At 46.6% G+C, this 12,640-nt stretch overlaps 1 long non-coding RNA gene across 2 annotated transcripts in view; it reads left to right on the top strand.

Moving 5' to 3' along the window:
• The window catches only part of LOC147022828 (uncharacterized), a 49,364-nt gene that overhangs the window by 19,768 nt on the left and 16,956 nt on the right, over positions 1 to 12,640 (top strand). For both annotated transcript variants that reach the window (XR_015059935.1, XR_015059934.1), the window contains exon 3: positions 4,982 to 5,136. This is a non-coding gene — a long non-coding RNA (uncharacterized LOC147022828). The remainder of the gene's footprint in view (positions 1 to 4,981; positions 5,137 to 12,640) is intronic.

The following is a 12,640-nucleotide window of genomic DNA, read 5'->3' on the forward strand; positions in this document are numbered from 1 at the left end:
ACAGCAACAGCCAACAAGTTGCCAAACAGCTCGGTTGAACCCAACCCAACCCAACCCAACGCAACGCAACGCAAAGCAAAGCAAAGCAAAGCAAAACACTGCACAGCTTGGCTGTAAGTGCAAAAAGGGAAAAGGACATCACAAACATGGGCGAGGTGGGAAAAGGACCCCAAAAGGTGCTCCACAAGTTTTCTCCGAGGGCAGAGAGTGGCGGAAAGTGGCATAGAGTGGCGGAGAGTGGGGGAGAATGCGGGGAGAGTGCGGGGGCGGAGAGTGGCGGCGGGAAGATCAGCTCGGAGGAACAACAAGAAGCTTGGACAAGAAACTTGGACAAGAAGCTTGGAGATTACCATTACCTTCTCACCATTTGCCATTACCTTCTCACCTATAATTATGGCAGGAATTTGGATTTGGCCATGTTACCAGCAATGGATCGCTAACTTTTCATGAAGGACACCATGGTACCTTTAACATCCACCAACTAATGCCGGCAGTTAGGATGCCCAGTTTAACGTTCATCCGAGGGACAACACACACATTGATGAATCTCCCTGCCTGTGAAACACCAGGATGACGTTTTTTTTAGCTGGGGCAAGATTCGTTCCCAGGATAGGCAGCTTTTGAAGATTAGTGCGTTACATCTGCACCATGCTGTTTTTGTGGTTTTTTGCATACATTGCAGAGGCGGTTCACTGTCAAAAGATATCCTTTTGTATACAAAGGGCGGAGGAGCTCCTTGTGAGCCAACGGCCATGCATATCTAGTGCCCAACTGTGTCTGCGGACGTCCTCCTGCAGTTAGGTTACTTTTTATTAGGAGGTTGGTGGCAGGATTTGCACTCCGGCCACCGTAAAACCCTTCATTCCGCAAAACACAAAAACGCAAAAAAAATCTGAAAACCCACTCTGTGGGAGTACCTCCTGTGCAGCTTCCCTTCGCAGGGCAGCTCACCGGATGACAGGATTGGGGCAAAGCCTTTGGGATCTCCAATCTTTGATGATTGGAGGGAAACCATGGGGTAACATTCCTGGGTCAGATTTGCGCGAGAGTGTTCTCGGAGTGGTGCTGAGGTGTCGTCCACCAGACGGCGGTCTCCTTGGGTTAAACTGAGGCAGTCCCTTCGGGTGGGTGCCTGGAATGTCCTATCCCGAAGAGAGGATGATCACCTGTCTCTGTTATCATCTGAGCTCAAGCGTTTGGACATCGGTATTCCAGCACTCTCTGAGGTTTGGAGACCAGATTGTGGTGAGATAATGGTGGGTGTACCAGGCTGATCCACCAGCTGTCGAGTTGGACGTCAATGGTGTTACAATCCCTGTTGCTGACCCTCCAATCAACTGTGGTCCACCTTCGCTTGTGGAAACACGGGCTGCGGTGAACCGGTTGAAATGGGGTAAAGCTCCAGGGATCTGTGGCATCCATGCTGAACTTCTCAAAGCTGGTGGTAATGCTGCACTCGTGTCGTTGCATGCAGTTTTGTGCTCTGCCTGGAATACAGGCATCATCCCAACTGATTGGAAGAGGGGCCTTGGTGTCCCTCTCTGGAAAGGGAAAGGTGATCGGCAAGACTGCAACAACTACCGAGGGGTGACGCTGCTCACAGTGCCGGGCAAGGTCTTTGCTCGGATAATTTTTGATAGGGTTCGCCACCATCTGCTTGAGCACCAGCGTCCAGAGCATTCAGGCTTTACACCAAAGAGGTCAACGATTGACCGTATCCTTGCTCTTCGGGTCCTCACCGAACACAGGCGAGAGTTTCGGCAGGGGCTGCTTACAGCTTATGTTGATCTCTGTAAAGCGTTCGATTCAGTGAATCGGGATGCCCTCTGGAGGATTCTTGGTCTTCGTGCGGTGCCACAAAAACTGATCGATCTGACATCTAAACTCTACTCTGGTACTGAGAGTGCTGTGAAATGTGGTGTTAGCATCTCTGACGTATTTCCAGTTGTTACTGGAGTTCGTCAGGGATGTGTACTTGCCCCCACACTTTTCAGCACTTGTATGGACTGGATTCTAGGGAGGATGTCGGAGAGATCAAGCTGCGGTGCATCGTTTGGGAATGTCAAGACCTTGGACCTTAATTTCGCAGATGATGCTGTCATCTTTGCGGAGACTTTAGATATCCTTTTGGCGGCCCTCGAGGTGCTGAATGAGGAGTCAGAGCCACTGGGATTACGGGTTTCTTTGGTCAAAACTATGATCCAGGCTTTCAATGACATCTTGGATGCTGCTGTCCTGTCTGTGTCTGTTTGTGGTGAGGATGTTGAGTTCGTGGAGAGATTCACTTACCTTGGCAGTGATATTCATGTCTCTGCTGGCTGTGACTCAGAGGTCAATAGACGTCTGGGGCGGGCCTGGGGAGTCATGGATTCACTGGATCATGGGATGTGGCGGTGCCGGTACCTGTGCGGGAGGACGAAAGTCCGAGTCTTCAGGTCCTTGGTGCTTCCAGTCTTGCTCTATGGATGCGAGACTTGGACTCTGACCAAGGATCTGAGACAGAGACTTAATTCCTTTGGTACCAGGTCTCTTTGGAGAATCCTTGGCTATCGCTGGTCGGATTTTGTGTCCAACGAGTGGTTGCTGAGTAGACTCGGATGAGATCTGTTACCTGCATAGTCCGTGAGTGTCAGTTGCGGCTGTATGGACATGTGGCTCGTTTTCCTGACGCTGATCCTGCTCACCAGATTCTCTCAGCGAGGGAGTCTCGTGAGTGGAGGAGGCCAATGGGCCGACCACGTACATCGTGGTTGCAGCAGGTTGACCGGCATCTCAAGGAGATGGGGATGGGCCTGGCATCTGCCTGGGGGATGGCCAGACGGAGGCCCCTGGAGTACCGGTGGAAAGTGGACGCAGCGACGTGCTGTTCTGGCACATGCTCCCATACCTGACCTGACCTGTCGAGGCTCGTATGAGAGCGAACACACAACACACAACGCACAGCAAGGGGGGCCTGAGACAAGAGGGGCAGGAGAGGGGAGGACAAAACAGTGGTGGTACAGAGGCATTTTGAGATCTGTTGAAGGGAGAGTGATGCGGTGGGGAACACGGGGTGTGCAAGATGCACATTACAGGGACTTTCAGGAAGGAAAGCAGGAATTTGAATTAAGTGGGTTTGGGGTGGATTAACGGGGGTAGAAAAGATCGAGGTTTTATACGGGGGAAAATAAGAGGTGGTGGTGAACAGCTGTTTTGAAGGCCTCGAGGGAAAAATTGGATTGAAGAGAGTGAGGGAGTTTATTCCAAAGGTGGGAAAAAAGAGGAATGAAAGAGTGAACGTGAGCAGTGAGTCGTGATTTTTGTAGTTTTACCAGAAGGGGATTGTTGGCGGACCTTGATCGACCTGCGGAAATATGGTGGGGACAAATCGCAGACAAAGCAGTGGGGGCGAGACTGGAGAGGAGACGGTAGGAGACATAAAGATCACCGACCTGCCTGCAGTGAGGGAGTGAGAGCCCCAAAGACAGCCTCATCGCGGGAGATACCAATGATATTAAATGCCTTGGAATCCACAGCGTGAAGCTGAGAAAGGTGAGAGGCAGGAGCACCAGCCCAGAGGGGAGAGCAGTACTCCATCATGCTGCAGACGAAAGCTTTGTATGTGGTCAGGAGCTCAGTTGGGCCAAGGAAGAATTTTGCATGATGGAGGATTCCCAGTCTGCGACTGGCTTTGGAGGTCAGGTTGGAAATGTGGCTTTCCCAGAAAAGATCATGGCAGATATTGAGACCCAGAACAACATCAATTATCATCAAATTAAACATCAATTTAAAATATATATTATTATTACTATTACAACATCAATTATGCAACAAAAACATCAATGAGACAACATCAAAACAACTGTTCGACAACATTAATTAAAAATATATTATTATTACTACCATTCATCACCACAAAGCATAAATTCTCATTCTTCTGTCACCTGTGGGATGAACAATCCAAATCCAATACAGGAATTCTCTTGGCATGGTTGTTGATCTTGCAATTGACTAAAACATCAACCTCGTTAGCAATGACATGATTGATTATTGTGCAATGGGATATTTGACATGTGCAAGACCGATTAACATGTTCTCTCTGCATCTACCTTGCTAATGAAGCTCACCATTGCTGCACAAATGATGAAACCTCATCGAAAGTCAATAAACCACGTATTCAATCATTCCCACACTTGCCATGTTATAGTCTTATCCAGGCCAAATGGTCCGTGCCACCTTTTGTGGCATTGTAAGACGTTTTATCCTGTGACACTCGTCTTATGGAATGGTCACAGACTTGAAACTATGGTCATGATATTTCTACAGGAATGTTTCTCATTAAGACTGGGGAAATTTGGGGGGGGGGGGGGGTGGGGGAAAGTGACTTTTAGATATTAATATAATTCTCAAACTACTTGTGTCCAAAACTGATGATCACTCTGTATACGTGTAAGTGACACAGCATTCACAGTTCCCTTCGATAACCAGTTTGACTGTGTGTTTGTCCTTGTTTTGGTATATTTTGAAGCTTCATTCTTCCACTACATTCATGGCTGTGTCGGTTCACTTTGCAATATGTGGTGGAATGCGAGGTGGGAAAATTGCAGCAAGGTGCGTCGAACATCACTCCATCCCGAGCTAAATGATCTCCCAAAGCAAAACCACATCTCAGAGAAAATTGGTAGCGGATGTGGATAAAAACGACGTTTCCAGCCAGGAGGATCTTCAAAGCCTTGTGGGTGTTTTTGTGAAGTTCCTTTAGCAGGTGTTGAGATGGATGTGGACGTTGGTGGATCGATTATAACATCTCCAGGCATAAAGCACGGTTAGAATAATTTATTATCAACGAATATCAGGAAAACATTACCGTCAAGGATATGGATTGTATACAGGTGATTGTTTTGGTTTTCTCCTGGTTCATGTGCCCTTCTGTGTGCATGTGTTTGGTGCACACCTGAGACCCTCCTCGATAATCCACCCGCTCCCTATTTCCGATGTGCAGATCATGAAGAAGGCCATGAGCACCACCATCATGCTGCTCTTGTTTTTATCAAACCCATCACTTAATGCTTCAAAGCGCTATCCTTCTTGAGATAACGGCTAACATGTGGCAAGAGTCGTTATTTCTCAATACTACTGTTTCCACCGCGTCTTAAGGTAAGTACCCAATGGAACATTTCAAACTGTTTCACCCTCTTAAACGTTGCACCGTACAAAACATTGCATTTCAAACGTGGCCAAAGTTAATAGTCATCAACTTTGTCCAGTGAGTATTGATTCCTATTCAGCCTGTATCTAGCAAACTTGTTTTAGTGAATAATCAGTAATTATAAAGGATTTCCATATCTGACTGAAACTCATTGTGATTTTAATAACACTGCAGAAAATATTGTTATGTGGAAACGATTTTGGAGGGGGGGGGGGGGAGATCCATAGCTAGAATGTGGTAAGTGTAGCATGGTCCGTGTCTTTCGAGTCGGGGTAAGATTGCTATGTAACAGGGATCTGTCAGAGTAAGTTGTTTGTTATACGTGATGCTGAGGAGGCAGCGTATGTAATTTATAGACAATATAGACAGATTAATTGTGTGTATGCAAAAGCTCTTGTTTGTGGGTGGGGCGAGGTGTGGACTTCCCATCACAGAGGCACAAGTTTCATGTGTGCGAAAGGCCAATTATGATTTCTCTGGCCAGTGTGTGCTGTAGTAGTGGGCTGTAGAACCCAGAAGAAAAGATGTACGTTAATTTTTTATAGGGTTTGCCACTGTGGAAAAGATGTGACCGAGAGGAAGAATCTGCCTAGGAAGAAGGGTCCGTCCAGGAGGAAGAAGAGTACTGGGTCGACCATGAGTTGACTAAGCGAAAATGCCATGTATGTGAGTCGAGACCAGAGAGTCCACCAGAGAACTTCCTGCGTGAGAGTTGAGACCAGGGAGTCTATGACCACTGTGAGATAAAAAGAGAGGCTCGTGAGGGCTGAAGAGTCTGTGAGAGTGTGCACGGAGGTCGACCTGGAGTTGACTAGGAGAGAACGGTGTGCAAAGAAGATGGATACCTTACTTGGAGGAGAAGCATTGTGGGGAATTGACAATCTGGGATCACCCTGTGTTTTTGGAGGGCCTGGAGGGGAAAACGGACAAAAGGGGCCCACGTGGCCAAGTTTAAGGCCTACCCATCGCTGGCCCTGCTTATTACTGTCTCTTGTCTCCCTCCTTGTCGCTAGAGCGGACACCATTGTGTTGAACTGCGCCCACCCTGTGCATCAAAGAAAAGAGAAATCCCACCTGCATCATTATTGTGTTGTAGTATGTGTTATCTGTTGTACCCAGTGGGTTAGGATTTGAGTTTTTATTTCTTATCATTGTATACAAGTTTGCTTATCCCATTCTTCTTTTTGTTTCTTTTTGACTCGCTTGGTTTGTTCCGTTATCATAGCATCTTGTCAACCCTCTTCCTTGTGTTTTTCATTGAAAAACATATCCTTTAAAAGGAAAGAGCATGTTTCAACCATTTACTTTCCATGTACGATTGTGGTCATTTTGGCTCATTTGGACGACCTTGGGGAATGGTAAAGTAAAGTAATGTTGAATGCAGTGCCTTAAAAAGACCACTTGGACACTATCTCGGGCCGTAAGGTCCCGGCTCTGAGGAATTCCATATCAACAGTTACTCGGATGCAACAATACTATGGGAAACACAAGTAGATCCGGAATATTTTAAATATGTTGAAACTTTTATCAAATACGAGTATTATAATTTATAATATTTGTTTCCCATTACATTTACATAGCAAACTCATGTTGGTGTTTAGTGTGGACTAAAAGACGTTCGGATTTGGAGTCAATTCTTTTTTGAACCGCAATGGTCCAAGCTCTCAAAACCCCTGCCGGAAAATTCCATTAAACTAAAGTTCACATTTTATGAAACCAAAGGCAAAGTGATACTGCTACACTACTCCCCTTCCTCGTTCATTAATCCAATGGAAGGTAGAAACAAAATACAATATGGTGTTGGAGAAGAGATGTAGACTGTCCATGTAAAAAAAAAAGACACAGCAAAGAGAAATGGTCAATAAGGAAAATGTACTCTCATAAATTTCGTGCTGGGAAGTGTACATGATGCCCAGAGCAACTTGTATATGCTGGTAATGACTAACTCTCCCACAAATGTCTCCTGCTCTTCCTCTGCTCCACTTGGTTCATCTGCTTGTGAAAATCAACATCTCTCTGGCTATTCTCAGAAAAAAGCCTCAACGCTGGTGAGTCTGACAGTTCACTCAAGCAGATTGGCAGGGAATGCAAACAGCCATCTCTCGTGAAGGATTGGTCTCCCATATCTACTGCCTCTGATGTTAACACAGCCTGGGAATTCTTCCACGGAAACGTTCTGTTGTTGGTGCTTGGTGAAGAAAAGTTTATGTTTGGCAAAGGTGCAAAAGTTCATTGACGGACTGATGGGCTTGGAGTGAGAAGTTTTAGAAAAAAGGGCATTCTGGTCCTGGTGCACCAAGCCTGAGCCAAGCAGAAGCCCAGAGGGGCAGGAGAATTAGTTGATATGGGCCAAACATCCAGAAAGAGGAGTTCGGGCACCATGTGCCAGAGAGGACACCAGAAGGAGGAAGGCAGGAGAGGTCTCCCCCTAATAGTTAGAGGAGTGTGATAGCTCAGGTAAGGGTGACACCAGTGGCACGGATGCCAAGTTTAGAGAAAATGCAGGAGGAATCTGCTGGGGAAAGCCACACTGCTCAGCTACAATATTGTACAGATGCACAGAAAGAAAATTTGAGGGCCAGGCCCAAACTTATTAGAGCACCAATGTGTGGGACAATGGGCAAATTGGTTCTGTAGAGTGGGTTTAATGATACAAGAGAAATGTGTTTTTTTCGGAATTTTAGGATAGAATAGGGATGCTCCCCTTCTGTACCGTTTTTGAATGTCTGCAGCTGCTGGAGTAACGGAGTAGGGTAGGTGAATTTTCTGAGGACCCATTGTGTCCCAAATTTTAGTGTCAGGGCATTCAGTGCCCTCCATCCCCCCCCCTCCCAATCGGGTTGATCTATGGGGCCACGCAACCTTGTCATGTTTATCACCATATGTGCCTTGATTTTCCCAGGAGACAGCATAGTTAATGGGATTAGTGGACCCAGGAGGAACAAATTAGTTGAGAAGGGATTAGCTGGGCAGTATTTAGGCAAGGGGAACTATAAGGGGAAAGAGTAGAGTTAGTTAATGGGGCAGGTAGATAAGGTTAGGTTAAGGCCGAAGCCGACTGCCTGATCTGCTACCACACATTCTTGCCTCCACAATATCAGGTGTGAGAACAGCATCAGCAAGGCTGGCATGCAACACCTGCTGGCCCACTCTTGCCTTGCCAAATGCCTTGCCTGTATGCCTACCACATTGTCATTCCTTCCATGCTGCTTTATTTGCCTATTGCTATGCCTATCATATCTGACATGCTGCCTTACTTGCCATATTACCATGCCACTCACCTGCTGTGTTCTGCTCATTGAAGGCCAAAGTGTTTTTCAGGCTGATGGGCCACCTGTTAAAAGATGCCAGTGAGAGCCAAACATCATTGCAGCCAGTGGGCCATTTAATCATTGTGGGCCCTCAAGGCTAGAGGTTCATTATGAAAGGCCATCGAGGGCCAATAAAACCTTTGTTCAATATGGGCCACATGGGTTACGAAGAACGTCACTAACGAACAGCCACATGGTCCTACCTGTGTACTGCAGCCAGTGGGCCATTTGATCATTGTGGGCCCTCCAGGCCAGAGGAGTGTTTGATGAGGTCTCGGTGGACACTGTGTGTGGACAAACTGGGGCACCGAGCCCATCAAGGGTGAAGGAGGGAACAATGACAGGCAGTGGGGCCAGCTACGAGAGACTGAAAATTTACAATCCTAGATGGCACCTATCTGATGAAGTCACCCCTTCCCCAAATGTCTTCTTCTTCTTCTTTCAGCTGCTCCCGTTAGGGGTCGCCACAGCGGATCATCCATATGATCCGCATAGTGATTTGGCACATGTTTTACACCGGATGCCCTTCCTGACGCAACCCTGGTTGCCTCTTACGACACAGGGATATGGTACACCTATTTTAACCGGGGTATATGCCAGCCCAGTACACTGGTACTCATTTCACCGACCTCGGAAGGATGACAGGCTGAGTCAACCCCCTAGTGTATTAATTCAGTGGCTCAACGGGGCTTGAACTCGGGACCTTTTGGATCCCAAGCCGCTGCCCTAACCACTGCGCCAACGGCTGACCCCTTCCCCCTTCCCCAAATGTATAAAAATGTAAACCCCTTCCCCTAATGTATAAAAATGTAAATCCGTTTGTAAAATATAAGTTGTTTAAGTGAGAGAATGTGTAGCCTTAGTTACACAACATATGTTTTATTTTGATTTTCTTTGTGAAGGAACATGAACGCACTTGCATTTTCATGTAAACATGAGTTAGAGAGGGGGAGCTGTCTTGTCCGGTAAGTGGGGTCACATAGAAGAATTGAACACATTCTCACGTAATGGTTGAATACAGCCTCGGAAAGGCTGTGGAGAGAAGTGGGAGTAGTGTTATGGTTTTGAGGAGTCCCAAAGATCTTCCATGGTTCAAGCAATTCTTTTTTAGTTATAGTGTATAGTTTACTGTCTAAAGTCCCTGTTGATAAACCTGCATTTTGATGGTGTAGTAAGAAATCCCAACTATCATTTTTCGTCATTCCACATTCCTTTCCACAAACTATCTCCTGCATAGTTTCCTCACCCATGAATGCATTATCCGCACAGCCACAGAAACCATTTCAACCCACTTCATGAGGCCTGTAACAAAAGTTTGCACCAAAACCAGTCTTCTGAGCTGATTCTCTTTACGAGTGCCCTGAGAGCCATTTTCGGGCACATTTTGTGAGCACCTACCGAAGATTGTCACACCAAGACACAGTTTGAAGGTGGCTCCCCCAATAATGAGGAGAGGGGGGAAAAGCAAAGAGTGGGGGGATTTGAGTCTGTATATCAGACTGCCCATGGAGCCACTCTGGGAGAGAAGGGTGTGAATGTACGGGGGTGTAAAAAGGCTGTGAGAACTGGAGAGATTCAAAGCTTGATAGGATTACAGACTCTGCTGTGTTCTGTTATTGATCGCACAAATGCGAGGGTCCTCTCATTTTCCTGATGGCGGCATAAGACTGCTGAAGTGTTTGGCCAGCTCGGATTCATTATCCAAGTTCAATCTCGGATGTGGTTACGTGACGTTGGTTGCGTTCGGCCGACTGAATAAGGTGTGTTGTGTAACTGCTGGCAAAGTTCCCCCTTTGCCTCGCTTAACTTACCGGCACGGTAAATTGATCTTGGGCGTCACGATCTCGCCAGAGTTGAGAGTTGCAAATGGAGTCCATGGTCTGTTCAAGGCACGCCTTCCTCTCGGAGTTATCCAGAGGTGACGTCCTCCAACCATCACAATACTATAGGGACTCTAGTATTAACTAAACCTACCTCTCCCCAACCCCCTGCCCCCCCCACTTTCCTCCCCTACCACCTCTCTTTCTCTCTACATCTCCATCTACAACCCTCTCCCCCCTTCCCATCTCCTCCCCCACCCCCTTCCCGTCTCCTCCCCCTGCCCCTTCACCATCTCCCCTCACTTTCTCCATCTCCTCCGCCCTTCCCCCTCTCTCTCTCTCTCTCTCCCTCTATCTCTCTCTCTCTCTGTCCCTCTCCACGTGATTACCTGTGATGAGTGTACTCCTTAAAAAGCCGTATAAAATTTAGGAAACTAAAACAGTGCCGTATTCTGGACTTGGTGATGTAAAGGTTCACTCTGAGTCTGGGAGGTCTTTGGTTCAAATTCAAATCCTGGCCAACTCATACCAAAGACTAGTTGATGCTCAATTATTTTTTTAAAATGACAGAGCATAAACAAACAAACATAAGTTGGCAACTTTGCACATTGCACAGGCTTTGATGGGCCTAATGGCCTCCTCCTGTGTTGAAGTTCCTTGTCAGAGAACTCCTTGTGTTTAGTTAAAATTAGCAAGCATTACAGAAACTGTGATTCATGATTTTGCAAAAACAATGATATGACACATTTTGCAGACTTTTCAGGAATGTGTCTAATGTCTCGACTTCATGAAGACAAAATGTTATTTGTCCACTCAATGATTCAAGTCTTGATTGCATCCTATTTGCACACAAACCGCAGGCCTGATTGCACGTGGTGTTCAGCTCAGGCACGCAGGTCGGGAATGGATATTTTGAAATGGCCCAGTTTCCGAGACTGGCCGGCTCCACATTCTGGATAAGGAAGGGAGAGGAGTGGGTTGTGTCAGATGATGGCTGGCTGGAGGGAGAGGGTGGTTACGAGAATAATGGGGCAGGAGAAGGACAGAGAAGCTCCCCTCGAAGCTGAATAGCCCTGAATGTCAGTGTGTCACCAAAAGTGTGTGCCTTGTCACAGTAGTTTGTTAGGAATCCATGAGCGACGCCATCTCTAATTATTATTGGATTTGCCTGCTACCGCAGACTGATCTATAGTGGCACTGAATATTGCCCAATCCCAGAGTAGGGACCTACATAAAGCAACACGACATCCCCTGAGTCCTGTTAGATCCTCTCTGCTAAGATCACTGTGCTCTGATTCACACAAATACGACTCACTGTTGCAAAAAAGGGTGTGCTGAGTGGGAGGCACACTCAGTTGGACATGGCTGTCGCTCATTCGGCAGGGGAGCATTAAGAAGGATGTGTTTAAATAAAATGAGTCAATATCGTTTTAGCTGCTTGGTGTATCGCGAAAGAAAAGAATTACATTTTTTTTTTTTAGAATTATAAAGTGTTAAAAAGTGGATGAAAGATATCTCGATGATGATGCCAATTGGTCGTATAAATATTTTCCTTATGAGAGAATAGCACATGCAGACCACAAGCATAGTCAAAACACATTCCTGGAATATTTATAGACAGACCCACTTAGGGTATGCTCATCAACCGCTCTTGGGTAAAGAAAATGTTCTGTCTAAACGAGATGAGGAATGTAGGTAGCATCAGGTATCGGTGGTGCTTTTTGACAGTCGAGTCATACTAGATGTGCACACTCTGATGCTCACCCAACATGTACGATTCTCACATCAGGAGAAGACCTTGTAGGGTGGCGACCGGTGCAGAACCGGTGAGACTCGAGGTGACTCTGAGAACGGTCGCGTCATGTGGCTGGCAAGGGTCCGGTTCCTGACAGGCAAGGCTCCACCATGGCGCTCGTTCGCTTCGCCTGTGGTGATGACCGCAAATTGCTTCCATGTTACAGTGGCAAGCTGCCACCACCCACACGCAGTTTATTTCCAATGTCGCTCAATGGTCACCAAGAGTTTTCATGACAACCTGTTGCTTTTGTGAAATGATGAAGATTATGTTGAATTGTTAGTTGAAAGTGTTGGATAAGTTGCAGAATGTTTGCTCTCAAGACAATACTCCCGTATACTGTACTGCCTTACTTCAAGCAGAATAATTATTTTCAACAACGTTTAACTAAATTGTTATGCAGCAGCTCCCCTCTTTGCATCCTCATTCGTGTTGGCTTCGTGGTTAGGGTGGCTTAGTATCCTAGGGTCCTGAGTTCAAGCCCAGTTGGCTGCTGAAAGCTGCTGAAGGCTGCTGAACAACACCA

This window comes from Eptatretus burgeri, chromosome 7 (assembly GCF_056783735.1).
Source record: "Eptatretus burgeri isolate ZD-2024b chromosome 7, Ebu_testis_v1, whole genome shotgun sequence".
NCBI lineage: Eukaryota > Metazoa > Chordata > Myxini > Myxiniformes > Myxinidae > Eptatretus > Eptatretus burgeri.